At 41.1% G+C, this 24834-nt stretch overlaps 1 long non-coding RNA gene across 1 annotated transcript in view; it reads right to left on the bottom strand.

Moving 5' to 3' along the window:
* The window catches only part of LOC141139742 (uncharacterized), a 160167-nt gene that overhangs the window by 122752 nt on the left and 12581 nt on the right, over window positions 1-24834 (bottom strand). Inside the window, exon 2 of the long non-coding RNA XR_012243798.1 lies at window positions 20517-20604. This is a non-coding gene — a long non-coding RNA (uncharacterized lncRNA). The remainder of the gene's footprint in view (window positions 1-20516; window positions 20605-24834) is intronic.

Below are 24834 nucleotides of genomic sequence, written 5' to 3'. Positions count from 1 at the left end.
TGGGTAAGAACTTGGAAGGAATGTTATGGGAACATGTCTAAGAATGTGCTCATGAAAATAGTATCATTAGTAGTAACTAATATGGATTTATGAAAGACTGTTTTTGCCAGGCCAACCTTTTAACATTCTATGAGGGGTTGAGCTGTAATTTGCATACAGTGCCTTGAAAAAGCATCTATACTCCTTGAAATTTTCCACATTTGGTCATGTTACAAACAAAAACGTAAATGTATTTTATTGGGATTTTATGTCATAGACCAACACAAAGTGGCCCATAATTGTGATGTGGAAGGAAAATGATAAATGTTTTTAAAAATTTTATACAAATAAATATCTGAAAAGTGTGGCATGGATTTGTATTTAGCCCCCTTTACTCTGATACCCCTAACTAAAATCTAGTGGAACCAATTGCCTTCAGAAGCCACATAATTAGTAAACAGAGTCCACCTGTGTGTAATTTAATCTCAGTACAAATACAGCTGTTCTGTGAAGCCCTCAGAGGTTTGTTAGAGAACCTTAGTGAACAAACAGCATTATGAAGGCCAAGGAACACACCAGACAGGTCAGGGATAAAGTTGTGGAGAAGTTTAAAGCAGGGTTAGGTTATAAAAAATATCCCAAGCTTTGAACATCTCACGGAGCACTGTTCAATCCATCATTCGAAAATGGAAAGAGTATGGCACAACTGCAAACCTACAAAGACAATGCCGTCCACCTAAACTGACAGGCCAGGCAAGGAGAGCATTAATCAGAAAAGCAGTCAAGAGGCCCATGGTAACTCTGGAGGAGCTGCAGAGATCCACAGCTCTGGTGGGAAAATCTGTCCACAGGACATCTATTAGTCATGCACTCCACAAATCTGGCCTTTATGGAAGAGTGGCAAGAAAAAAGCCATTGTTTAAAGAAAGCCATAAGTCCTGTTTGCAGTTTGCAAGAAGCCATGAGGGGGACATAGCAAACACGTGGAAGAAGGTTTTCTGTTCTCTGGTCAAAATTGAATTTTCTGGCCTGAAAGCAAAACGCTGTTGTGTGGTGGAAAACTAACACTGCACATCACCCAGACCATCCCCACCGTGAAACATGATGGTGGCAGCATCATGTTGTGGGGATGCTTTTCTTCAGCAGGGACAGCGAAGATGGTCAGAGTTGATAGGAAGATGGAGCCAAATACAGATTGAACTTAGAAGAAAACCTGTTAGTCTGAAAATGACTTGACAAACATACATGTGTGGCGCAAATCTAAAACAGATCCAGCTGTACTGAGAAGTATTTATAGTCTTTTAGAATGACAGCTGTGGCAAATGAGAAAAAGGGGAGGGGGGGGGGGTAAAGGGAAGTCCACTGTGTCAGGGCCAGTCTTTTGCAGGGAAGCTCCAGGATATGTAAAAAAAAAATAATGCAGGTGCCTCTGAGTGTAGACTATTAAAATATATTGTAATTCACAATAGTAAAAACTCACATTTTAGAATGTATTAACAGGCACATTTTTGTAGTTGTTCGTCCAGTGATGTATCCATAGCACTAGTCATCAGAAGAAGCTGCTCTGACAGCTCTCATGGCCGGAAAGATGGTGGTGTACTGAAGGAGCTATAATGTGATAATAGGTGAATACCAAAAATTGTTGTGGCTGTCCCCTTGTTTATTTTTCCTGGGACCTGCGATGCGCTCTGGGTGCCCTCCTCCTCCCTCTCGTTGTCACTGACACGCTGGAGTATGGGCAAGCTTGATCTATTACGCATCGGCACCATGCATCATGCCGGATGTTGACGCCTTTTTCATTCTTTGGTGGGCTCACGGGGAGCCTCCCATGCCGTTGTGGTTGTCAGCCGCCTCTCCTGGCAAGTGCGGTCCTCCCTTTGAGTCACTCGTGACGCTGGGGCAGGCTATGTGCCTACAAATATCCTCCTTTGGATTGATCAGTCCTGCTGGTCGTTGGCTGCTGTTTGTGGCTACGCAGTACATCACTCGTGCACTAGATCTTGCTATCTGGGAACTAAACAGATATTTATTCTGGAAGTTTGTGTTTGTCACAGTGGTCCTTTAACCACATTTTAATCTTTTGATCATTCACTCACCTTTCTATTTTTGGTAAATTGCATGGTGGGACCCATGCTAACTTTACCATATGACTTACTCTCAATTCTGTTTCCATATAGTGGCTTTGGTCTACCTATGCCATCTCACTCACACTTGCTCCTATGTGTCTAGCCACCAATCTTTATGGGTTTACACATTTTTGGTATTCACCTAATATCATCATTATTATAGCTACACACATCTATTATTATTTTCTAGACACCTTTGGAGCCAGTGCCCTTCATTACCAGCAACGCTGACATGGACACTACCATCCTCTTGGGAGGTTTGGGCTCACGCTTACCTTATTTGTCAGTCCTTATCCCCTCAACCCCCTGGGATAGATACCCAAGATGGTCCCCATTTGTCCAGCACCATGTGCTATCTTCCCAATTAATGGGGTTCAACAGTAGATCATTCTGGCTTTTATATTTTTTCTACAGATGGGTCATATGCATCCGCTCCTGATGAGGTGGAACAATCCCTGAAATGCGTCGAGCTATTCATAATGCATTTATGTCCCCAACACACAATGTGGTTTACTCTAGGTTAATTCTTGCCTTTTTATGATCTCTCGCATGGAGCAATTGGTTCATGATATTTTATACTGAATTCTTATGCTGATACCTCTATATTTATATTGGGCCATTGGTGTGTGGACTAACTAACCCATTATTTTTATACAGGTATATATTGGATGTGTTATATCATATGTACTTGTCTCAATAAATTTGTTTTTTGATCAAACAATTGTTTTCTTTCATGTGCTTCATTTAAAGTCCCAAAACTCCCCCCTTCATTGCAATTGACAGGGATGGAGGCACCTATTTCTGGGTGCTTCATCTAAAGTCCCAACCTTTCTCCTTTTAAATATGATTCAACCACATCTTGAGTATGCTATCCAGTTCTGGTCACCAATGCTCAGGTAGCATGTCCTTGGACTGGACATGAAGACCTCAGTTATGAGGAGGGACTATAAAAATATAATGTATTCTCTCTGGAATGGTGGAGCTTAAGAGGGGATTTGTACATCTTTGCCAACACACCACAGATCTACAAGTACCATTTGTAAGTTTTATTGTAGAATGATAACATCACAACAAAGTGCAATGTTTCGGGGTTGCGCAGGACCCCTTCATTAGGTATGTGATGATCATCAAATGCCTGACGAAGGGGTCCTTCATGACTCAGAAACTTTGCACTTTGTCCATTGTGATGAGATCATTCTAAAATAAAACTTTAAGTACTTGTTGATCTGTGGTCTGTTGGCAAAGATATACATTGACCTGTGATGCCTCTAGTTTCCAGTAGCCTGTTGCTGCTGCACCCATTACTTCTAAGTCTAATCCAGGAACATGTGCAATGGGAATATTGATATTAAAGTGGTGTTCCACCCAAAAAAAAAAAAAAAAAAAAAAAAGCATAAATGTGCCTAAAAAAAAGAATAAAAAAAAAAAAAATTGGAAATTTTTTTTTTTTTTTTTTACTCACCTCTAAATGCCTGTTGCTAGGGGGTCCCTCGTAGTCTGCCTCCTTCAGTGCCTGGGCTGGTGACATCACTTCCCCTCGACACAGGAAGGGCTCAGCTCTGCCCTCTCCCTCTTCTTAATCATATGGGACACGTGACAGGTCCCATATGATTGCGTGGCCAATCACGGCACGCGGTGCCACTTGCGCATGCGCAGTGGGTGCCCAGCTATGAAGCCACAGCTTGGCACCCACAGTTGCAATGCCGGCGCCGCCGAACAGAGAGGGAGACAAGCTGGGCTTCTGATCCCCCGCATCGCTGGACCCTGAGACAGGTAAGTATCCGATTAGTAAAAGTTAGCAGCTGCAGTATTTGTAGCTGCTGACTTTTAATTTTTTTTTTTAGTGGGAACTCCTCTTTAAGAGGGGGTATGATCGCAATATACACATTTTTAAATGGTGACTTTGTCATTGGGAGAAAACTATTTAATGTAAGGTCCCTAAAGCAAAAGCATGGCCACACAATGAAGTTGGATGTGAAGCGGTTCAATCTTCAAACTGCACATGGGGTTCTTTACTGTTAGAGTGGTAAGGATGTGGAACTCCCTATCACAGTTGGTGGTGTCAGCGGGGGAGTGTACATAAATTCAAAAACTTTAAGGCCCCATGCACACTGGGCATTTGCTCAGCTCTTCTAAACACCAGGGGAAAAGCAGCGTTAATAACGTGTGTTTTGCAAAAGCAATGAGGCGTGTTTAAGCGCAGCAAACGCTTGGGTATTCATTAATTGAATTGGCAGAATATTCATTAATTTTAGCCATTGAAATGAGTGAATGCTCAAATGCTAAATGCGCCTAACGCTTAAACAGGTTTAGGTGCGTAAATCATTTTTTAAGTGGTATAAAGCTCCTCTCTTGAACGTGCTGGCTCTGTTTTTTTTTATTTGGCCTCTAAATACCTGTAAAGGCTTTGTGAGCATGGACACCTAGGCTAACATTGAGGGGCATTTAGAGGCAGACAAAAAGAAAATGCACAATGCCTCTTAAAGTGGCGTTTAAAATGTCCTGTGTACATGAGGTCTTATGCCGCGTACACACGGTCAGACTTTTCGTCTACAAAAGTCCGACAGCCTGTCCGACAGACTTCCGGCGGACTTTCGGCGGACTTGCGGCGGACTTGCGGCAGACTTTCTAATGAACGGACTTGCCTACACACGACCACACAAAAGTCCGACGGATTCGTACGTGATGACGTACACCGGACTAAAATAAGGAAGTTCATAGCCAGTAGCCAATAGCTGCCCTAGCGTGGGTTTTTGTCCGTCGGACTAGCACACAGACGAGCGGATTTCGGGGTCCGTCGTAGTTACGACGTAAAGATTTGAAGCATGTTTCAAATCTAAAGTCCGTCGGATTTGAGGCTGAAAAAGTCTGCTGAAAGTCCGGAGAAGCCCACACACGATCGGATTACCAGCCAGCTTTAGTCCGTCAGCGTCCGTTGGACTTTTGTAGACGAAAAGTCCGACCGTGTGTACGCGGCATTAGATGTGTTTCTGATGTGAACACATTGTACAAGGATATTGAATAATGGTAGTGACATAAACACACACACACACTCGGGATGAACTGGATGGACCAGTGTCCTTATTCAACCTTACCAACTATGTAACCATGTAACCATCTCTCCAAAGTAAGGGAAATCCTCTCCTAGACTCTGTTGTCACTAAACTAATTGTAGATTTTTTTCTCACTGGTCACCAGGCAAAATAGAGAAGAGAAATCTCCACAGCGGGAACACAGACAGCAAAAATAAATAAATACAGAGACTCTAACCCTTCTCTACTCTATTCAAAATGAAAACACAGTTGGCTTTAGATTCACTTTAAAGGTCCATGTCTAGTTTTCTCTTGCAGTTGGAGGGTAAAAACATGCGGCTGAGCTGCATTTTCACCACCATCAAAATTCACTCCCAAGCTGCAAAAACAGCCACATAGGATATACACATGCCATTTTAGATTATTCCATGGTGGAGAACTGAGAGTATTGACCTTTTGTGGAATAGACAGAGTGGAGGCACATTGGAGAGGGTCCAATCTCAAGAAGGCTATTTCACAGAATAAATCCCAATGGATCCATCGGCTGAGTACTATGAGTCATTTGGGGTTAAACATGAACATAAACTTGATCTCCACTGTTTTTTATCTAACTGGTAAAATTCATATTAGAATGGTATACATATGTATATCATTTTAATTGATTTTAAAAACTTTACTTTTATTTTTATTATTTTTTTTATTTTATTTTCATTTTTATTTTCACTTTACTTTTCTTTTTCTTTTTCTTTTATTTTATTTATTTATTTTTTAATTTTTTTCTCTTTTTCTTTATTATTTTTCTTTATATTCATTTTCATTTTATTTATTTTTATTTTATTTTATTTCATTGTGTGTCTTACTGTATATATTTTTTTTCATCACATTTTTTATGCTATAATTTTTGGTATATGCAAGTGGAAGAGGTGTCTACGTGTGTTTATTATGGTGTTTGCATAATGTAAAGGTATGATCAGTAAATCACATTCAGGAAGTGATGTAATTTGAGAAAAGGAAGTTGGAGTCAGTACACCCATTGTAACTACCAATTCACCATTACACTATTGGCTAAACAAAGAGGCTCTTTTTTTTTATCTAGAAACCGGAAGTGATGTCCTTGATGAAGCCCTGAAGGAGGGGCGAAACGCATTTCCGGTTTTACAACCAGCGACATCAATTTCACCCTCAGTGGAACGCACGCCGAGCGGCGAATCTGGAAGAGCCATATGATTGTCCTAAGCTCATTTTATCTGGAATCTTGTTTTGCTTATGATTGCGCAATTAATATACATTTTAGAGTACTTCACTATGGGCATCATGTTGTTTTGTCGAGCCTGGCGGAAATCCTAGTTGCCCCAAAGACCAATATTTGGAGACCATGCCAAGGAGATTCAGAGACCCATCTTCCCAGCACCAAAAACAAGTATGTTTAACCCCCAGACTGCAAAGCTGAGGGTCCATTTTTTCTGGTGAGTAGGGATAGGAGAGGGGAGTGTGGCACAAGGCACAGCATGTTTACATGAAGCACTTCAGCACCTTTTAGATCTTTTTGGAGCACCGAGCACTTTATAAGAGACTGTTTTGTAAAGGATTTTGTTTTTGTCACAGAAACAATTTTTTGGCATTGTATTATTCTAAACTGCAAGCGCTGTATTATTTAAATTTTAAAAATTTTATACACTTACCATGACCACAATGCTTTGCTCTGCAGAAAAAAAATGATCCTTTGTGTTGTGTTCAATGGACAGTACATTTAAGTGAATGATGTCACACAGCAACCACGTGCAATGCACATATTTGTATCACAATGGTGCGGGTCCTTTAGGGGTTAAAAGGGCAGTGAGGAGGTGACATAACTATTTCTTACCACCTGTCAAACATCCTCTGAAAAGCAATGTACCACAGATCGCATTTGCAAGGGCTACCCTAATGCCCCGTACACATGGTCGGATTTTCCGACGGAAAATGTGTGATAGGACCTTGTTGTCAGAAAATTTTGTTTGGGCTCCATCACACATTTTCCATCGGATTTTCCGACACACAACGTTTGAGAGCTTGCTATAAAATTTTCCGACAACAAAATCCGTTGTCGGAAATTCCAATCGTGTGTACACAAATCCAACGCATAAAGTGCCACGTATGCTCAGAATAAATTAAGAGACGAAAGCTATTGGCTACTGCCCTGTTTATAGTCCCGACGTACGTGTTTTATGTCACCGCGTTCAGAACGATCGGATTTTCCGACAACTTTGTGTGACCATGTGTATGCAAGACAAGTTTGAGCCAACATCCATCGGAAAAAATCCATGGATTTTGTTGTCGGAATGTCCGATCAATGTCCGACCGTGTGTACGGGGCATTAGTGTAAAATAACACTAAAATTGCTGCCAATAGACTGGTTATTCATGCTGAGAAACCTTGCAAAACCTTTACCAAAAATATCACATTGTTTAGGGGAAGATAGTTTCCAAAACAAATCTCCAAATTAGAAAATTCAGTTTTACACAGCCAGTCAAGTTAAGGGGGATTTCTAGTTTTGAAGGTAATCTGTACATACAAGAACATAATTAAGGCTGCAGATCACCCACTCCTTGTAACTCGCAGGACAATAAATTGCCTATTCAGTCTTTCAGTGATAGAGGTGACTGCCTTAGAATTAACATGGAGCCTGAGAGTCCGTCAAAGGTTCCTCAAATAGATATGAGGGATCCTTTGGGCTCTTTCACGCGGGCGGATCGATTGGGTCTGCCTGTCAGCTTTTTAGGCAGACACGATCAAACTATCCATTGCCCTCTATTGAGCGGCAGATGTAAAAGGACATGTGTCAATTTACACCTGCTGACTTCTGATCCAAAAAGACAGATGGGAATCCATTCTCCATCCATCTGGCAGATTGGATGACAGTCGGATGTAAATGGACAGGCGGTCCATTTACATCTGACTGACCTTAGAGGAAAGCAGGCTGTGTCTACTATGCATAAGCGGAGTGAACACGGACCTGTCATCCGCCTGCTCAGCAGGGATCAGCAGACTTATCCCCAGCTGTGAAAGAGCCCTTTTTCATTTGCATTTAGATAAACTTTGGAAAACTACATTTTCGTCAGTCCAGTTCAGTTCACTTTAGCTACCAGATCAGATTTAAGCCTGGCACACAAGGACCGAATGTCAGGAAACATTTGCCAGTTAAAAAAAAAAAACAAAACGTCTGACATTCAGCCTGTGTGTATGTCGGTCTGTCGGACGAGCATGCTGGAAAACCAGCAGCCAATGGCAGAAAGCGCTGATTGGATTGTACTGGTGGGGGGCCCTCCCCCTGTCAGAACACAATAGCACAGTGGGGGAGATCGTTGCACTAACTTTGCATAGTTAGTATAGCAGCTCTGACCAGAGCTGACTGTTTTTTTTCCTTCAACCTGCTGGGTTGAACGAAAAAGATCTCACAATTTGTACCAGGCTTTAGGCTGGCCATACATGGTGTGAATTTCTTTCCTGCTCCCGGCGGCGGGGGCGGGCGGCGGAAGCCATCCCTGATGGGAGAAGGCAGTGATTTTTCTTAGTGGCTATAGCAGCCGCTAGCGATAATCACGAGAGAATTTGGCAGGCTGATTGTACCCAAGTTGATCGATCAATCAACTTGGTACATTCAGCCTGGCTATTAATGGTTCGAACCATGTATTGGCTTAGACCCTTTTTCACACTGAGGTAGTTTTCAGGTGTTTTAGCGCTAGAAATAGCCTCTAAATAGTGCCTGAAAACCGCCTCCCATTAATTTCAGTATGCGCTTGCGGGACGTTAGGAAAAGTCCCCTAAGCAGCATCTTTGGGGCGATTTGAAATGTCTGTATTTAGTGCTCCCAAAACGCCCTGCCCATTGACATGAATGGCAGCACTTCCAAAGCACCTGAAAAGCACTTCGGAAGCGCCGCAACATGGGCGCTTTTAACCCCTTCTTAAAGTCCACTAGCAGATTTAGGACACATTTGCAGTGCATTTCCTATGTTCAGTGTGTGGTACTGTACATTTTGTAGTGTGCATACGTTTTTCTTTCACAACTCAAATGCATATTATAAAATGTAGATTTAGAATATAAATATTTTCTGTCCTCCCGTTTATGTGCATTCCATTATGTTTACACACAATTATGAATGATGCACCTTCCTTGCAAGTGATTGGGTGTTGTTTGCAAAGTGAATTTTTACCACATTCACTAATCAATGGGAAAATTCCCCTGGAAAGCGCAAATTCCCTTGCAAAGTGAAGTCTATTTGCCTTTAGTAAATCCACCCCCATAACACAGCACATAGAGAAAAATGAACCTGGTAAGTACAGTAACCAAGATCAACCAGTCAGCCAGCTTATCTAAAACTAAGAAATGAGTTCTGACTGTTTTCTGTGGGTTACTAAACTGCTACATCCTTTTTATCTTGTATCCTGGCTATCTGAATCAGAAGAATGCTGTTGAAGAGTTATAGAAAACTACAAACTGAAGCAGTTTCATGCTAATAGCTTGACAGCTTTCCTATTACAGATTAGGCTGTTACAGGAAAGTTTACTTCAATTTTGTTTTACATTGCTTGAAATATTGTTACTGTTATTGGTTTATATGCAGTGCCAACATCTTCTGTAGCTTTGTACAAAGTAAGATATACAAGAGCTATAGCAATGACTATCACATTTTTAATTACCGTATTTATTGGCATATAACACGCATAGGCATATAACACGCACATTCATTTTAACAGGGAAGTTTCAGGAAAAAAACCTTAAATTTTAAATAAGGAACTTTGAAGCAAAATAAGAGTCAGTGCCCATCTGCAGCCTCACAAGTGCCATTAATGTAGCCTCATCAATCCACATCAATGCAGCCTCACAAGTGCCATCAATGCAGCAGCCTCACCATGGCTATTCTTACAGTCCTCCCAGACTGTCACACTCACCAGCCACTTGCTGTCTTCTCCCTGGAGATCTCCTAGATGTGCTAACTGGCTCCTGCTTCCTCACTCTTGCTCCCGTACCTCTGGACAGGACTCCCCTGTGTGTCTTCAGAGGATCCCTCCAGCGCCTGAGCCCCAGCCCCAAGGTCACCCCCAGACTAGGGGGGTACCCTCAAGGGCCAGCCTCCTCAGCACTCCATCTCCAGCTTCCACCCAAATGCCACACTGCCCCTGCTGGCCTGAGAATTTAAGAGGGGCCTACCCCCTGCAAGCCTATTTGCTGAGGATTGGCTGGGGCCTTCCTCAATACTCCAGGCAGCTCCTCCTTATCTCACTCCCATTTTTCTGGAAACTTCTCCAAGGTTCAAGCAAGTAGGGGGGTGCCAGAGGTGCTGCCTGATGAGTCATCCAGCCTCCCTGGATCATTCACCCTGACCCAGATTCAGTCCAGGCTTGACTACCAGCCAAGCCAAACAATTTACCTACACTACAAAAAAAAAATAAAACGTATTTACATTTCTAGCACACTAGAGGGTGCTATACTTACCAAAGCAATTACTCACTTACTAAAGTGGTAACTTGTACTCACTTCAGTATCCAATCATGTGCATGGAAAATTCATGACTGGAAGTTTGCAGGTTCACTTGAGCTCACGTCACACTTTAGTAAATGAGGTCCAGTTTTACATCAATTCAGTATGCTTCTCCTCAGTTCTCACTTTAGTTCATCAGGCCCATTGTCTTTTAACACTGCTATCTGTATATACATACTAAGCCAAAGAAGCAATTCTCAGCAGCACAACATTAATTAATGACCAGAATGGCCTGGTTTTTAATTTTTTTTTTTAATGTGGTGCTCTAGGCAGCTCTTTGACAATGTGCCCAGTGCCTCCAGTATAATAACAATGCAGCATTTGTGAGCGGAGAGGAGGTGGGCGTCAGTCTTTGTTAAAGTTGAGCTTCAGACAAATAAAAGAATATACCTTGTTCTGTATTCATTAATGATCATTAAATGTATTTTAAAACACTGCTAGTATAAGTGCCAGAACTTGATATTATTTTTACATTAGGCAGATATCAGACAGGGTACAAATATATTTACTCTAAGCTAGCCAGGCTTTGTTTCATGACATGTTCACAGTGTTTTTACGTACACAAATCTAGACAGGTGGAGTGAGGAGGGGAGAACAGGAAACATTTTGGAAGTGTGCTGATACATATTTATAATCCACTAAACATACAAGTGACACAGGAAGCTAATTAAAACTGGTGTCACCTGGGTGGTTTTGAATTTTTAGCAGGGATGTGCGAAGCAGAGTGCCTGAAGAGGTGAACAGGTTCTACTTTTTCAGGTACTTTCAGGTAAAATAGATCACATCTATTTATTTGAACTGTTTCTAATTAGGTCTTTGGCTGGAATTGAGCTTTATATCTCTGTGCCTGTGTTGCTCCAACCCAGCTGCAGGGAGAAGTGAAAGCAGTGCTGCTTGATGTGGGTTGTTTATGTGAGCAAATCACAAAGGGCTGGAGGCACAAAATATCAAGACACCAAACTTGCCTTACTTTAATCCTCATTTTATGTTGTGTACAATTAGCGGTCATGAATCTTTACAATTACACTTGTGCTTAAGAAAAGTCAGTTATTAACCACTTTTGTAGTTTAAAGTGGTAGTAAACCGTGGCTGTTAAAAAAAAAAAAAAAAAAAAAAAAAAAAAACACCTGTAAGGCAACTGCATAATGTGCTAGTATGCATCACCTACTAGCACATTATGAGATATTTACCTTGGCTTACCTGTAGGTAAAAATCACCAAGCAGGCTTTACTACTGCTTTAAATAGAATAGGTATTTGGAAGAATGAGAAGACAGAGGAAAACAAATTTGCAGTTTACTAAACAGGTACAAAGAAGCAATAATGCAGAGCAGGTTCAAAATGGTAAAAACATGTATATACTGGAGAGTCTGATTATGTAAGCTGCCCAAATATGGACTCTTCACAGCAGTGGGGTTGATTTACTAAAACTGGAGAGTGCAAAATCCAGTGCAACTCTCTCTGCATTGATTTGAAACCAATCAGTTTTTTTGTTTTTTTTTTGTCAAAGCTTAATTGAAAAAGCTGAAGTTAGAAGCTGATTGGCTACCATGCACAGCTGCACCAGATTCTGAGTAAATCAACCCCAATGTCTCTGTGAGTCAATCAGGGTAACATGGCTGTATAGCATAGTCTCTATTATGCCCCGTACACGCGATCGGATTTTCCGACAACAAAACCGTGGATTTTTTCCGAAGGATGTTGGCTCAAGCTTGTCTTTCATACACACGTTCACACAAATGTTGTCAGAAATTCCGAACATCAAGAACGTGGTGAAGTACAACATGTAAAACGAGCCAAGAAAAAGGAAGTTCGATAGCCAGTGCAGCTCCTTCTGCTTGATTCTGAGCATGCGTGAACTTTTGCGCGACGGACTTGTGTACACACGATCGGACTTTCTGACAACAAGTTTTGTTGTCGGAAAATTTGAGAGCCTGCTCTCAAACATTTGTGTGTGGAAATTCTGACAGCAAATGTTCGATGGAGCATACACACTGTCGGACTTTCCGACAACAAGCTCACATCGAACATTTCCCGTCGGAAATGCCGATTGTGTGTACGCGGCATAAGACTCCATAACAGAGAGTCTAGCTGAGAATCACTACTTCAGTAAACACTGCAATGCAATTAATACAAATGCAGTTACTTGTGGTTCCCTGTAACATCTCTCTCGCTAGACTGGCTATAGCTGGTAGTTCAGGTAGCCGGAGGAAGGGCTCCCTAGTCAGGATAAAAAAGGGTATGGCTGGAGGAGTCTTTGGTCTGGAGGTTCAAGTAGCTGAAGTCAACGCAACCCCACTGGAAGAGCAGTACTCTGAAATGTGCTTGCACAGTGTCCATGTCAGGAAGGGCAAGCCAGCAACCAAGATGGCAGCTGCAGAAGAATGTTCTCCACATTCCCATAAAGAAAGCCATGCGGCGCACGCGCATGAGCAGAAACACAAAATAGAGTCCGGAAGCAAATACTTGTGAGCATGTGCACACCTACAAGCCCACGCACACGTTGTGACAGTTCTGGGCACCAAATGGACTTTTTAAACGAGGCAAATATCCAGCATCAATGCTGTCTGGTCTACGGCGTTCCCTGTGACCCTTGCCACCTGCTTATCCTGAAAACCTGTTCCAGTTGATACTTGGCTTATTCCTAACTACTTCTGCTATCCGCCTGCATCTGATCCCGGCTTGTCTCTGACTTTGCTGCTGTCAACTCCTTTGGTTACTTCGCTGCCTGCCTGTTACTGACCCGGCCTATACCCTGACTTCGCTCCAGCTTCTGCATCTGTTCCTGATCTGCCGCCTGTGTATGACCTGGTCTGCCTGTACCTACCTGTGTTCCTACCTACAGAACACTGCTTTGCTGACTGGTGTATCCATCTCCCAGTCTGTGGCGCTCTACTTGCAGCCTGCTCCAGTCTTCAGCCTTCCGGCTGTTCCTGGTCATCTTCTTTGTTGGAGGTTCTCCACCATATCACTGGAAGTTCCTACTAGCCTCTACACCAGCGGTCTTGCCAGGCACTTGTGCCATACTGCACTCCCAAGCCTCCTGTCTGCTCTATCAGGGGTTCTCACGTCAGAGGTGTAAGAGAGGCTTTCCCATGGATATCGGGCTCTACCACCAGGTACGTGACAGTCCATCATAGTGACTGGAGCTTAAGCAGAAGCTGCTTTCTCTGGTGCTCTCCACAAGTGGGCCATGTGCCAGACATAGCAATGAAAGACCCAGTTCCTGTTACAGCTCACATGTCCAGTCACTGCTGTCCCATCAGGCAGGGCCTTTCAGAGCACCAGAGGGTGGGAAGAGCTGGAACTTATATCCCCTCAGTATGTCCATGAGTCCATTGGATAGCAAGAGTCCAGGGAATTGGAGAATGAAGTTACGGGAGCCCGCATCTACTACTGAAGAAGATGAATAAAGGGGCACTCCAGTACAAATTTAATAGGGGACATTATTCAGTTTTTTCAGGGTGTTTTTGTGTGTCACTGTGTCTCCTCTCAAGGCTCATTGATGGACACTGTACGCTGACACTCTTCACCGATAGCTGCAGCATGGATGTGAATAGTGAATGTGGCATGTGAAAAGACAGGAAAAGCCATTTAAGAGAAATTGTAAAATACAGTCTTAGCTGCTAATTGATTAAATGGCCTCTTAATAATAGATTGGGCTCCTGCAGGGCTGACGCCTCCTCTATGAAGGCTAATTTCAGCCATACATAGCCTTTTCTATACAAGTTATTCAATGGATTCAAATAATGTCTGCAGACCTTGGAGGGTTTATCTCTTCAGTGATAGCGAACATTTTCCAAAGGTCAGAACTGCTTATTATAAAATGCAGATATTCTCCAGCAAACTACAAAATCTCTGCAGTTACTAACTGATTGTTCTCTTATGTCTAAAGAGTAGGAAACATTACTTGGACCATGTGTGCTGTATCCATAAATTAGGTTCTGTTTACTATGCATGTCTTATAATAACATAATATACAGGCTGTATGGGAATGAAATCCTGTGCCCACCGTTTTGAGTGCTGACCGAGAAGGGAGCTTGTCTATGATCCAGGCAATGGTAGAGAGTGATAGGTGTCTCCGGAGCCGCACATCAAGTCAAAGCCTGCTGTGTGATAGTGAATGGCAGTCTCAGCCTGGACCCCCCTATGTTTAGCTATGTGACCACTATCTTCTGCTCTCACTTACTCTTATTGTTGCTTTGTAAAATAACTATCATCAGGGTTATTTTTCAGCGGGAATGCGGGGAACGCAGTTCCGGCACCTCCAGCACTGAATGTATATAATAGCATGGGGTGTGGGGTGTGCTGGAGGGTCTATTGATGTTGGCTGCTGGGGGATCTATTGTCACTGGTGGGGATCTGATTTTGTGTGAGGGTCTATTGTTGCTGATGGGGAATATATTGTTGCTGGGGGGTTCTTATGTTGCTGGAAGGGATCTACTGTTGAGGGAGAGGTCTATTTGTACTGGCTGTTGGAGGATCTATTGATGCTGGCTGCTGGGAGATCTGTTGTTGCTGTGGGGGGGGGGGGTCCAATGTTACTTGGGTGGATATTTTGTTACTGGGTGTGATATTTTGTTGTTGGTGGTTCACTGTTGCTCCAGGAACCTATTGTTGTTGGGGTGGAGTCCATTGTTGCTGGGGGAGTCTATTGTTGTGTGGGGATCTATTTCTGGGATTCTATTGTTCCTGGCTGCAGGGGATCTATTTTACTGCTTTTCTTTTTATCATTAACGTGTTCCATACAAATGATTTAGCACCACAAAATGATACTTGGTTCTGTATTCTCTAAAAGGGGCAGTACTGGTAGGTGGATAGGGGGTGGAATCAAGGGACGGTGGTCAGAGGTGGGTAGGGCGCAGAGACAAGGGGTGACTCAGATGGGGGGAGTTCCTGCACCTATTCTCCGAGAAAAAAAGCCCTGACTATCATTATAGCTAGTGATTTAAGTTGAGGCCTAAAGTCACACACATAATGGAAAATGGATGGTCAGATTTCTCACTTCCATATTTCCTGGTAAAAAAAAAAAAAAAAATTCCCCATGTATGGCAACACTAATCTAAATTGGTGACTTTGACCGCATAATCACAGTCATAAAAAATGAATTGTGTAAAATTAACCACTTGCTGACTGCTGCACGCCGATATATGTTGGCACAATGGCAGCGGTCGGCAAATGGGTGTACCTGTATGTCCCCTTTAAATGACGGGGCTAGTGGGTGCTGTCCTGGCAATCATGTCACGGAGCCGCAGAATGGAAAGATGTAAACAAGGCATTTCCCCATTCTGCCTTGTGACATGACAGAGATCACTGCTCCCTGTCATCGGAAGCAGTGATTGCTGTCATGTGAGTGGAAGCCCATCCCCCCACAGTTAAAATCGCTCCCTAGGACACACTTAACCCCTTGATCGCCCCCTAGTGTTTAACCCCTTCCCTGCCAGTATCATTTACACAGTAATCAGTGCATTTTTATAGCACTGATCGTTGTATAAATGACAATGGTCCCAAAATAGTGTCAAAAGTGTCCGATGTGTTTGCCATAATGTCGCAGTCATGATAAAAATCGCAGATCGCTACCATTACTAATTAAAAAAAAATAATAATAAAATGCCATTAAACTATCCCCATTTTGTAGACGCTATAACTTTTGCACAAACCAATCAATATACGCTTATTGCTAATTTTTTTTACCAGAAATATGTAGAAGAATACACATCGGCCTAAACTGAGGAAAAAATTAGTTTTTTTATATATTTTTGGGGGATATTCATTATAGCAAAAAGTAAAAAATATTGTTTTGTTTTTTTTCAAAATTGTTGCTGTTTTTTGTTTTTAGCATAAAAAATAAAAATCAAATACCACCAAAAGAAAGCTCTATTTGTGGGGGAAAAAAATATGTCAATTTTATTTGGGTTCAACGTCGCAATTGTCAGTTAAAGCGACGCAGTGCCGAATCGCAAAAAGTGCTCTGTCAGGAAGGGGGTAAAATCTTCTGGGGCTGAAGGGGTTAAAAAAATGTAAAAGACTCTGGCAAATATGTTCCTGATCCTCATTTAATCATTAAAGTTGCTGTGCCTGGTGAAATAATTTAATATGATTCCTCTACTTAGACTTCACTTGCTAAGACCGAGCCACAAACAAATATAAGCATTTCAGCATTTTGAGAAGTATTGTCACTTTTTCATTCCTTCATTAGATTACCCGTCAGCTAATGTTTAAGTGCTAGTAAACGCTTTCACTATTAACTGCACCAACATCGATAGACATGATAGTTTGCCAATGATCACATCTCTTGTCTTCAAGTCCTCACACTACTCCAAAAAGGATGGAAAGTATCAATAACAATTAAATCAGCTCAACCTTTACTATGTTTGCCATTTTACATAACTCGACTTTGAATATCGTGGCAATGTGTAAGTAAAGAGTGGGAATTAACAATTCAGGTAAAGCCACCTCTTTGGCTATGTTACCTATATTCCTAGGCCTGCTGTGTACAATGGTAAATTCAGCTCTGACTACATGGAATATTTGAAATTATCAAAAATTTTAAAACTGATCAATTATTAGCAATATAAAGTCCATCAAATGTGATATATGTTGGAGAATTGCAATCTACTGTTTTAAAAATACAATTTGACATTTCAAAAAGTTAGTTTACTTATTTTAGTTAACAAGTTATAAAACTACTATTCACCACCACAATTTCCCTTTATATACCAATAACTAATTTAAATATTTTTCAAGTATTTTTTTTCGCTCTGATAAAAGCATTTTTATAACAACATTTAATTTTTTTATTGATTCCTACGTGTTTACCAAGGCCCCCCAAAACAGTACTTTTGCACTATGTCAGTAAAAATATTTGAAGTAATTTCCTGGATCTAAAGATGGTAGAAGGATAGAAAAGCACCTAAAAAAATGTGTTGGGGTTATGGGCTCAAGCGAAGTCAAACATGATACAGGCATAAAATCAAGCCCCATACACACTATCAGATTTTCTGCTGATTTTTTCTTCAGATTTACCAAAACCATATAATATGAGGTCAAACCTTAGACCTGCTCACCATGCTTCTTGAAGTTATAAACTAAGTAGCTTGTTTTCTTTTTTTTTCCAGCATTGTGTTTTGCTAGTAATTTACTATTTTGCCTGATATAGCAGGTGTAAACCTGTTATTAAAGTGGAAATTCACTCTCTCAAATCAGCATTGACTATTTTGAATCCTAATGCTGCTGGCCTTTATTAAATAGATATGACGGCATATTTTATTTATCTGGTTTTTGCTTTTTGTTTTTTTTTTTTACATTTCATCAGTTACTTCCAGGCCAAGCCAAATGATTTCATACATCTCAGGAGTATTCAGAAGGGGAGTAAGTTTTTTCTAAGCTTAGCATACCCTCCTGCCTGTATGCCTGGGGTGAGGGCAGATGGATTCCAGGAAGTAAATGCTACATGAATCATCTGCCCTTTCTCAAGATGGCTGCAGCCAGAAATGCTAGGATTCTTTTTTTAAAGTGATTTCTCAGCAAAATAAAGCATGGAGATGTGGATGGATGGGCGAGTTTGCTTTGAATACTACAAATGAATTAAATTGTGTGTAGCGGGCACCTACTTTTATGTGGGTGACCTTTTCTGAGCTTAAATGATAAAGTACAGTTTCAGGTAAAATTTAGGCAGGCTTGTACTATTATATCAGGCCTGGTTGTTTATTTTGGGAGCTGGGAGTGTCAGTGTAGTGCAGGGTGTGGCCACCTGTGCTTGGACCCACAGATGCCTCCTCTTGCTTTCAATGAAATGATTTTGGAAGAGAGGTTGGACTTGGGATCTGAGTGACAGGCAGCTTGTAGGTGAGTTCTGGCCAATCATTAATTTGTTTGGAGGGAGGCGGGACTCTCATAAAAGCTGGGGTCACATGACTGCGGGGTTGGAGTTTTGCAGAGAGGGAGAGCCTGCAGAGAGAGGTTCCTCTGCAAGGAGCCGAGCGGAGCCCCCCCTATGGGGAAGGAGGGGGGACCGGGACACGCGGAGGAGAGGATAACACTGGATAGTATGTAGTCGCGGGTGTCGCTGGACGCCCCTATGGGGAAGGGAGCGTGCCAGACTGGAGAGAAAGTACATTAAGGCCCCTTTCACACTGGGGCAGTTTGCAGGCGTTATTGCGCTAAAAATAGCGCCTGCAAACTGCCCCTAAACAGCCTCCGCTGTTTGTTCAGTGTGAAAGCCCGACGGCTTTCACACTGAAGCGGTGCACTGGCAGGAGAAGAAAAAATCTCCTGTCAGCCGCATCTTTGGAGCGGTGAAGGAGCGGTGTATTCACCGCTCCTAAACCGCTCCTGCCCATTGAGATCAATGGGACAGCGCGGCTATACCACGGTAATACCGCGGCTATAGCCGCGCTATACGAGGGGTTTTAACCCTTTTTCGGCCACCAGCGGGGGGTTAAAACCGCACCGCTAGCGGCCGAATACCGCGGTAAAACAGCGCTAAAAATAGCGCTGTTTTACCGCCGACGCCCCCTACCGCCCCAGTGTGAAAGGGGCCTTATGGAAGAAGTAACAACTAAGCGGACTACATCTGGGCAGTCGATTGTTTGTGAGTGGAACATGGACTATCGATCAAGTGAGTGAAAGCCCAGGGGAAGGGTACTACCAGAGGCTGAGGGATGTTGGTACGCAAGTCAGCGAACCAGGTGGTGATGGCCTATGACTTTGGGTTCAACAATGCCCCGGGATTCCAATCAGTCAGGCGGGAGGAATTATTCAGAGTAATCTCTTCTTTAGCTCAACTTGGAAGTACCATATAGACGGGAAGTAGTGGTAAAAAGGTGGCGGTAAAGCTACCAATAGAGATACAGACTGTTCTAAGAAGTTCTGCAGGTGAAGAAGTTATTTAGAGTGACTCTTTACCATACATTCTCTAGTAAATCTACTTCCGTCTTCCCCACAAAGAATTCATTGAGAGTGATTTCTTATAGTCCGCATTGTTCTAAGTCTTTGCATGGAACAGGCAAAGGAAGAAATTATGAAGCAGTATAAGAGCATCTCAGAAAAACCCTTCTCCTATCCCAGTTCACGTTGTATCAATAAAAGCAAGAGAAAACTACAATATGGACTGTTTTCTATTTCTATGGGCTGCGATGGGCTAGATGGTAAATATAATTTACGGATATAACACACAAATTGCAGCTCCTATGGGGGTAGTGCGCTACATGTGTTTTCAGCTTGTGGTACTCAAATGCACTGTAGTTCCACTTTAGAACTGCATATGGTGATTGTTTACTTGTTAATAAAGCACAGTTTTTTCTTTGGTATGATAATATGTAGCTTTGTTCTGATTTAAGTTTCATGTAATATATATGTCTTACCTACATTTAGAAAATTCAGGAGCACATGTATTTATAAACTGTTTAGGAAAAAAACCTTTTTCTGTGGCATTCATCACTTACCATTTGTAGCGGGTCCGGAATTTGATGCAACACTTGTATTTTTTGCATCTAATGCAAACCTTTATAGCAGGGATATGCAATTAGTGGACCTCCAGCTGTTGCAGAACTACAATTCCCATGAGGCATAGCAAAACTCTCACAGCCACAAGCATGACACCCAGAGGCAGAGGCATGATGGGACTTAGTTTTACAGTTACAGTTTTGCAACAGCTGGAGGTCCGCTAATTGCATACCCTGCTTTATAGGGATGTGGAAGAAACACCTAGTTTTTTGGATTACCCCTGGAAGAGATTCTTAACAATCACAGAAAAGATATTGTATTGCTGGGTTTTGAGGTGGATTCTGTACGAATATGCAGTGGCACAATGTATTTGCATAATGAGAAGCATCTGCAATGATTTATCTCCACATACCTGAATGGGACCAACAAATGAACTTTGAAATGAATAGACAGTTGGATATATTTTACCATTTTCTTCCTTACTTCTGTCACAAGAAAATCTGTAAAGACAAAAATATGTGATCTCCCATTACCTTTTTTTTTTCTCATTTTTTTTTTTTTTATAGTGTAAGTTCCAGGTGTCATACATGCCTCCTCAGTCATGGTATGCAAGACTAGTACAACTATGCAAGTCACTTGTTCTGACTTTTTATGGATGCATATGGTGGGCTAGTGACTCATAAGGTAGCAAAGCAAAAGAATAACAGCTTGCACATAGGCCCCTTCTATAATGACATGCTCCTTTTGAATTCATAGCAGTCTTGCAAAAAGTAATCAATTGCTACAGAGTTTGATTGTGCAATCATATTACCAACTGAGATTAACATTTCTTGCGTAGCTACAACACTGCTATACTTGAGTGCACATTGCAGCAAATACATCCCAGCTTCATCTGTAAGAACATTACAATTAAGAATTGGTACAAGGCTTATTAGCCAAGTTTGAAAATGTAAAAATGTAAATAGGGAACAATTACGCATTTGTGCATTGAAACTAAAGACTTCTTTTGCTTTCTCAAAGTTTCATAAAGTATTAAATTCATGGTAGTTCTCTTCTCATAGGGCAGGAAGGTACAATGTGAGTTCAATGATACCCAATGAAAATGTCAATAGGGCACTAGAGACATCACTCTGCAACACGTAAAGCTAATTACAAGGTTTAAATTTGTAATTATGCTCAGTACCTCATTATCTTGAATGCCACATTTATATAAAGGGCATAGTTTTCAAACCAGCTTGACTTTAAACAGAAGCATACTCAATAATGGAACAGCTCCTATTTAAGTTATAACAAGGAAAATAAAACTGTCACAGCTGAAATCTGATTGGCTACTAAAAGCAGTGCTAGCACTTTTATTCTCAAAGCTTTTCATAAAACATCAAATCTTTTTCATTTAGGAATGTAAGCAAGCCGGTTTTGGGTTAAGAGCTCAGCCTACCCAACTGATAAATCACATTTGGCTTGATGTTAGTGAAATAAAGTGGAAAAGATCCTCTTTCTGTCCTTACCACAGACTGCAACCCTAGATTCCGGGTTGCTCAGACGAAGTGAATCACTGGACATTCCTTTTACAGAGGCCGATTGGTCTGAATTTAGTAACATGTATAAATCCTCGGTCATATCATCTCAAGACCGCAATTATACAACTCAAGGTCTTTCACCACTCCCACCTTACTCCTGCTAAGCTATATAAATTGGGGTTAATGCAGTCCTGAATGTTTTAGAAGCTGTGGCCAGGCCGCCTTTTTCCTACATTGCTTCTGGATTTGCCCCATGGTTCAGGATTTCTGGAGGGCTATAGGTTCTTTTGTTTCATTTGCATTGCCAAACATTGTGAACCCCAGGAACTGTCTTCTGGGTATTTTTGGTGACCTGCCTATCCCCTCTCATGCTAAGATTACTAAGCATCTTATATTTATATGCTAAGAAATACATTTTACTGTCATGGAAGGGATCGCAGCCCCCCACACGATTCCTATGGCTGAAACTAATCAATGACTCTTTACCATTGTATAAACTTCCATTTGAGATTCGGAAAAGAGCTAAAACATTTCATAAAATCTGGGGCAGATGGATAACTAGTTCTCTGACTCTTATACCAGTATAAATATGATCGCTATATTACTCTTTAATTGTGCTGTTCACCCTGTTCATTTTGGTTAATATCTACCTTATTCGAAATTCTGTTATCTGTATAATTATCTGACCGTGCAGTTACCAATAACGGGAGCCGTGTGTGATGATAATTGACTACAGTTTATTGTTTATTGAGTACACAGTCCCTCTTGTGCACTGTTCTGAATACAATTTTTTTATGTATGTTTATCTTTAAACTCAATACACATATCTTTAAAAAAAAATGAATAAACAAAGTGGAACCCAGCCACGTGATTAAAAAAAAAAGAAAAAAATCATACAACCTAGCCCTGTTCCCCAGCTCTTTAGTAATCCTCATCATTTTTATTTATTTATTATTTTTTAAAGAAAGGTTCAAACATGGGGACAATGGCTTTCATTGGACCACAAGTTAAGTGAAGTATTACTTTGTGATTAAACTGTCCTTTTAAAATAATGCTGAAGATTACAGAACAGCCGACATTGGGGATACAGATTTTAAGCACATGTCCTCTTTAAAGAGACTTGTGATTAAACTAATTTTGTATTATTGCAGTGTCTCCCATAAAATAATTGTTTTTATGACTTTTTACAAGCTGACTGTTCAATATATCCGTATTAAACAATTTGATTGTTTTAAAATTAATTAAATTATTTCATTAGAATAGCTGTAAGTGGGAGCTTGCAGCTGTTTAGTTCAATTACTCTCATGTTACTTCCCATGTGGGAAATGTATTGTTTCCATGAGCCGACTGACTGATAGGGGTTTGATTTACTAAAACAGTTGAGAATATCCTCAAGTAAAACTAGGATGTGCTTACTTTATATTCCAAGCTATGTGCAGGGCAATATCAAAGAACATGATTTTTGCCTTACACATTATGGGTTGATTGAAGTGACCAAAGATTTATTTATTTACTTCGTAAAGTGAACATTCTCTACTCAACTCTATTAATCCCATCAACATGCATTTTGAGAAGCAACGCCTGCATAAATAGCTTGCCATCATGAACATATATATAATACTAATTATATACAAAAACAAGGAATACACTGTAAAACATTATCATATATTGAAAACATGGCTTACAATAAGGTTTAGGTATAGTCAAAAGATTTTTCTCCAATTTTAGATAAAGTAGAGAATGGCTAGAGCGTTTGTTATCTTACTTTAAATTTCTCTTTACTTCACTACTGTGATTAAATCTATTTAAAGGAGAAGTATAGCCAAAGCTAAAGAGTGCAGTTCGTTTACACTTCTGTGACCCATTTTCAGCTGACAGCTTGCTCAGCGAGCCACCGAGAGCCTGAGCCAGCTGCTCCTGCCCACTCTACAGAGCGCTTCAGTAAGCGCTTAAGGGGCAGAGCAGAGAGCCGGTGGTGACTGACAATCACCAGCTCTCTGCTCACAGAACACTGAGAACTGAGCAATCAGCTCTTTGGTCACTCAGTTCTCAATCGTAGAGCTGGTGGGGGACAAATGTAGCATCAGAAACCCCACTTAGACTATTGTTACCCGATTTCTAAAATGAAATATGGGATCTCCCTACTGACCATGCCCATTTGTAACAAAACCTATAAAATCCCACTCTAATTTGTAGCCACACTCAACCCACAAAATCAACGCCTTGGTTTTTAGCAACACTGACAAATCCTCATCCCCAATTTTACAATGCCTTCAATCAATTGGTCACAGACTTTTGGAACAAGGGGTGGACATTTAAAGTATATAGAAACAAATAAACAGATTTCAAATAAAAGGCATCCAGGTATGCATGCATAGCTATGAGAGACACCTTGTAGGTTTCCAGAAGAAAAATTATGGACTCCTGCAATGTTGACAATAAAGTGGGCGTTGCTTCACGGCATATGGCTTGGGGTGTGGGAGTAAAATAAGCCCCAGCATTGGTGTCATTGGCAGTAATAGTACCCCCAGCATTTGTCTCATTGGCAGCAATAATAACCCCCAGCACTTGTGTAAGTGGCCACAATAGCAGCCTCCCTGTTTCTTTCAAGAAACAGTTGCTTTAATCAGCAGACGCTTGTATATATTATCTGTGTCAATTCACTGGTGTTTTTTTTTTTTTTATAAAGAACAGTGTAGAACTGATATAACTGGACAGGTCTGTTCAGGCTAGCCTGTCTGTGCTTCCTTAATTTTGTCCCATGTAATGGAATGTAACTTATTCCACCCTGCTGAAAAAACAATTTATGCAATGAGATAAAAAGCAAAGTTTAGTAATACATAGCATTAATCCAAAATGTAATCGATTGCCTTAGATTACTGTACTTTGCAAATCATCATTGCCCATTGTTTTATAGCAGAAAGAAGACAAAACCGTATACTAATCTACAAGCTCTGTAATTTGTAGATCAAATAAGGAAAAGTATTCTGTTCTGATATAATTTGCGTGAAAATAAAATAATAAGCTTGTTAAATAAAGCAAACGGCAATTAGCAAAGTACAGTAGCCCACAACAATAATAATAACCTCCCAGCATTGGTGTTCAATGTTTACTTACATGAAAACTCTCTCTCTCTCTCTCCAAGCTTTCTTTCCCAGGCAACTAATACTATAGTGGAACTGTTAGGCTGACAATTATGGCTTCTTTAGG

The sequence above is a fragment of the Aquarana catesbeiana genome, linkage group LG04, assembly GCF_042186555.1.
Source record: "Aquarana catesbeiana isolate 2022-GZ linkage group LG04, ASM4218655v1, whole genome shotgun sequence".
Taxonomy (NCBI): Eukaryota; Metazoa; Chordata; class Amphibia; order Anura; family Ranidae; genus Aquarana; species Aquarana catesbeiana.
The sequence above is the reverse complement of the archived record's forward strand: the minus strand, read 5'-3'. Positions and strand labels throughout refer to the sequence as shown.